The following is a 5,444-nucleotide window of genomic DNA, read 5'->3' as shown; positions in this document are numbered from 1 at the left end:
GGAGAAGAACCTGGTAGCCTTGCCCTGAGATGGCCAGAAAACCCTTGGCCTCACCTTGGACTGACCGGGCAGCCCTAGTTTAAGCACAAGGTAGTCAGTCTTTCACTCTTCATGGCTGTGGCAATATTTCTTCTTACTCTTTTTCTCCAGCTACTGCCAAAATGGCCAAACTTAGGCCAAATGTTGCCCAAGAGACCAAAACAGAGGCAAACAGTCTCCAAATATATGTAGATCATGAGCAGAAATCTGAGGCTTGGAGAAAGGGCTGAGAAGCCATGAGCTCTTTGAGGTGTCAAGGGCAGACTCCCATCCCAAGGACTTCCATGGGGAGGGGAAGGACTGGGTAAGTTCGAGTTTTATGGTCAATATAGTAAATTAATCAAAAGCTTTCACAAAACAAACACCCCAGCCCTTCTGAAGATACAATGGGGCTGAAAAAACACAAACACCAAGCGAAACTGACCAAGGTGAGCTGTTGCAGTTCAGTCTCATGGGTCCAGCTGCTCAGTGGCCAAATAGAGACTCAAGGGCCTCTTGTTTGCTGTTCTGCAGGTTTACAAGAACTGGTCAGTAAAGCTGGTTTTTCAATTGGTGCTGGATGCCAATCATGATCTCCCATGGCCTGTGGCTTGCAGTGCTCCTCAATCTAGCTGAAGACACAGGCTGACAGCTCCTAGAAGCTGGTCACAGAGATGAAGGCATTGAAGGACTGGAACAGGGAGTCCATGATACCTCGAAACACACTGACCTTGACTTGGTCAGAGGCCTGGTCCTCCCCTCATGGGGGTTGTCCTGGTGTGCCTTCACAATCTGCTTATAGTTCCCTTTCATGATCTTTAGGGCTGTGAGGTCCTTGCATAGTGTGGACACCTCCTCCTCCTGCATTTTCTTCTCCTTGTGCAAAAACTGAGTGTAGTCAATGGTCTTTTGTAGAACGATGGCTTTGCTGAGCTTTCGGGAGCCAATGCAGGAGTCCTGCTGCTGGCATGTGGGGATGATGGTCTGAAGGTCATCACAGCCTCTCTTGATGACATCCTTCCTCTTCTGCTCAGCCTCAGTGTGTGCTCACCACTACTGGTCCTTGTAGTACTCTTGGTGGTAATCACTGTCTTCCTCATCTGTGTTGGGGATGGAAGAGGCACTGGTGGAACCGATGCTATTAGCTCTAGACACTACTGTCCCATTGTGGGTGCTTTCTATAAAATACTTGAGGTCTGAGCTTTTGTAGCTGTAGATGTACTCCACCTTTACCCAGGGGTCTTTGGGAGAGGCACCTGGCTCCATCGTCTTGGACCTACTGGACCAGAAACAAGCCCTATTTTATTTTCTACCTGCCGAAAAGAACTATACATTTTGCTAACACCTCCAGGTGATGATGGTTGATCAAATATTGTAAATAAACATAAATATATTCAATGTTTGATCTTGCATATTGAAACTAATTCTTCTCTCTTTTTCTAATTATACTTTCTAATTATACATAAGACAATAGTTGATGGTAGAAAGTATGAGTGACATGGGTCAAAATATCTACGTACCAGGTTTAAATATGTCTCTCATTAAATTTATGACCTTGATCAAGTTGCTTAAACTCTCTGATCCTCAATTTCTCCATCAGTGAGATTGAGACTAAAAACATTGAATCGTAGTTTGTACAAAGAAGTGCTGGGTAAGATGGTATGTTTGTGGAATCTTTTTTATTTTATTTATTTATTTATTTAGTTTGTTTTTTTAGAGACAGTCTTGCTCTATCCCCCTGAAGTGCAGTGGCGCGATCTCAGGTCACTGCAACCTCTGCCTCCCAAGTTCAAGTGATTTTCATGCCTCGGCCTCCCCAGTAGCTGGGACTACAGGTGCCTCTCACCACGCCTAGCTAATTTTTGTATTTTTAGTAGAGACAGGATTTCGCCATGTTGGCCAGGCTGGTCTTGAACTCCTGACCTCAAGTGATCTGCCTGCCTTGATCTCCCAAAGTGTTGGGATTACAGGCATGAGCCACTGCACCCAGCCTGTTTGTAGAATCTTATACAGATTTTGGCTTCTAGTATTATTTCTTGGATTACATATAACATTTTGTATTGTAATAAAAGGAAGAACTCTAAAATTTGACCAGTGTTAATAGGTACGAATGGAGAGCCACAAAATTAAAAACGCAGAGCTTTATCTCACAGGCACATACACATCCACTCCAGATATATTAAACAATTGTATTAGTATGCTAAAATAATAAAACAGTAGGGAAATATTTTTATAAATATTGAAACGGGGAAGACCTTCCCAGGAAAAGCCTCAAACACAGAAACCATAAAGGGAAATATTGATGTATTTGAATACATACAATTTTTAAATTTTAGAATCATAAAATATACCATGAACATAGTTAAAAGACTTTGAGAAAACTGGAGAAAATATTTGCAGATGGAGACAGAGAATGAACACCCACGAAATAGAAGGTGCTATTAAAAATCAGTGAGAGAAGAAAAATAACCCAATACAAAAAATGAAGAAAGGATTTGAACAGAATCCCACTGCATCAAATGTCTAATAATAATGATCATAAAAAGATGCTTAATTCACTCACAAATAGAAATACAAATTAAACTGAATTATCATGTTTCACCCAAACTAGAGAAAACATAAGCGTTGATAGTATTTAGTATTTAGATGTGGGGAAAGGTCTTATACTGTGTGGGAATGTGAGTTGGTATGGGAAATTGGTAAATTTCCCAAATGGTAAATTGAGGGAACTTTGTCAGTTACTGGTAAAATTTAAAATGTGCATGCTCTCTAAAGAACAATTTTTTTTTTCTTTGGGATGGAGTCTTGCTCTGTTGCCCAGGCTGGAGTGCAGTGGTGTGATCTTGGCTTACTGCAAGCTTGGCCTCCTGGGTTCACACCATTCTCCTGCCTCAGCCTCCCGAGTAGCTGGGACTACAGGCACCTGCCACCACGCCAGGCTAATTGTTTTGTGTTTTTTAGTAGAGACAGGGTTTCACTGTGTTAGCCAGGATGGTCTCAATCTCTTGACCTCATGATCTGCCTGCCTCGGCCTCCCAAAGTGCTGAGATTACAGGCGTGAGCCACCGCACCCTGCCTAAGGAACAATTTTACTTTTAGAAATCTTCCCTTCAGAAATACTCACATAAAATAAAAATAGTAATCACTACCTTAATAATAACTTCCATTTCTTGAACACTTGATGCGAGTCGCGGTACTGTGTACTTTGCATGCTATCTCATTCAAATCTCATGACAATCTTGAGAGACACTGAGAGGGAGACAGAAGACAAACCAAAGCATAAGTATAGTGATAAAATAAGCAATTTTTGTGTGTGCATACTTTATTTCTTAAATTGCTATCAAGAATGCATATTGTTATTAGCCGGGTGTGGTGGCAGGTGCTTGTAATCCCAGTTACTCAGGAAGCTGAGGCAGGAGAATAGCTTGAACCTAGGAGGCGGAGGTTGCAGTGAGCCAAGGTCACACCCCCGTACTCCAGCCTGGGTGATAGACCGAGACTCTGTCTCAAAAAAAAAAAAAAATGCATCTCGCTTTTGTGATTATGTATATTAATTGTTATATAATAAAAGAATATTATGGAAAACGAAATTCATAAAGAACAAATGTGTTAAATACCATTTTGATTTTAACAATGGATGGAATATGTTGGGAGATACCCAAGGACAATACAAGTTCAAACTTTGGATAAGTTACTATGTTATTGGGAAGAGAAGATGAAATGTTTTGAACAACCTGAGACAATTTATACCAATTGCTAAATCATCTGGTGTATATAGCTTGTTGCCATAGCAATCCAGAGTAGGGAGCCCAGTATATACTTGTTTCTGTGACAGGCAGTCTCTAATTCTTGCTACCCTGAATTTCTCTGGCTGATATATCTGATGCTGCCCATATAGTCTCATTCCATTTGTCTGCTTGAGCAGCTGACTCGTCAGTTTCTTCTGGTTTAAATTTAAGTCTGTATTGTTCCTTTCCAATTAAGATCACCACCTAGAGTAACTGCTGACTACACGGAGATTATAGAAAAAAGTGGTGCTTTTAACTGTAAGGTTTTCTGATCCCATTTCTAGAAATACACTTCATCAATAAGTAGAACTTTCCTTTATTGTCTATAAATGGCAGTACAACATACTGGTTAAGAGCACAGACTCTGAACTAGACTTGAAATACTGGCAGCGCCACTTTCCAGCTGTGTGACATTGGCAATTTACTTAACCTCTGACTTTTAATCTCTTCATTCTTAATATGGAGATAATAATAATGGTATCCTCAGGCCGGGTGCAGTGGCTCACGCCTATAATCCCAGCTCTTTGGGAGGTGGAGGGGGGAGGATCACCTGAGGTTAGGAGTTTGGGAACAGCCTGGCCAACATGGTGAAACCCTGTCTCCACTAATAATACAAAAATTAGCCTGGCATGGTGGCACGGACCTGTAACCCTAGTTACTTGGGAGGCTGAGGCAGAATTGCTTGGTGCCACTGCACTCCAGCCTGGGCGACAGAGTGAGACCCTGTCTCAAAATAAATAAAAATAAATAGATAAATAAATAAATAAAACAATGGCACTCTTATGTGGTTGAAGATTGAGTCCATATATGTAAGGTACCTTAAATGACAATGTATCTGGCACATGGTAAATGTTCTATAAGTACTTACTACTAGAAATAGGCACCTTAATTAAATATTTCTACCTCTTTCGTTTTATTTTATTTTATTTTATTTTTTTTTGAGACAGAGTCTTGCTATGTCACCCAGGCTGGAGTGCAGTGGCATGATCTCAGCTCACTGCAACCTCTGCCTCTTGGGTTCAAGCAATTCTCCTGCCTCAGCCTCTCGAGTAGCTGGTACTACAGGCGCCCGCCATCACATCCGGCTAATTTCTGTATTTTTAGTAGAGATGAGGTTTTGCCATGTTGGCCAGGCTGGTCTTGAACTCCTGATCTCAGGTGATCCACCCACCTCGGCCCCCTAAAGTGCTGGGATTACAGGCGTAAGCCACCGTGCCCAGCCAATATTTCTACCTTTTGGGGTTGCTTCCTCATCATGGAATTAATACTTGCTCATGGAGGCTGTTTCCTCTTTATAAACAGTACCCCTCACTTGTAGCTCCATTCTGAAAAATTCTGACAGATAATTCAGCAGACTAAACGATCAAATCACCCGGGCACATTCCCCTCAGCTGGGCTCTGCAGGGCAGCTAAGATTGGGCACTGATGTTCCTGGCTTCAGTCCTACCCGGGCTATGCAGCTACGGCTTCGTACATACACCAGTTGCACTAACTTGGGATGAAAATTAAGTTAAAACCAGTAGAAAATTTCATCCTATGTTTTGATGGTAAAAGAAGCAAGTGAACAAATGAATAGAGGCTGCCAAACAGTTGTCTCACCAACTGTTCCGACTAGCTAACAAGATTAGCTAGGTCATA

General features: G+C 41.7%; 1 pseudogene; it reads right to left on the bottom strand.

Moving 5' to 3' along the window:
- Positions 1 to 567: 567 nt before the first annotated feature.
- On the bottom strand, positions 568 to 2,117 carry LOC100978698 (max-like protein X; annotated as a pseudogene).
- Between the last annotated feature and the right edge of the window lie 3,327 nt (positions 2,118 to 5,444).

Source organism: Pan paniscus, chromosome 13 (genome assembly GCF_029289425.2).
Source record: "Pan paniscus chromosome 13, NHGRI_mPanPan1-v2.0_pri, whole genome shotgun sequence".
In the NCBI taxonomy this organism is placed as follows: Eukaryota; Metazoa; Chordata; class Mammalia; order Primates; family Hominidae; genus Pan; species Pan paniscus.
This window is presented reverse-complemented; position numbering and strand designations above follow the sequence as displayed.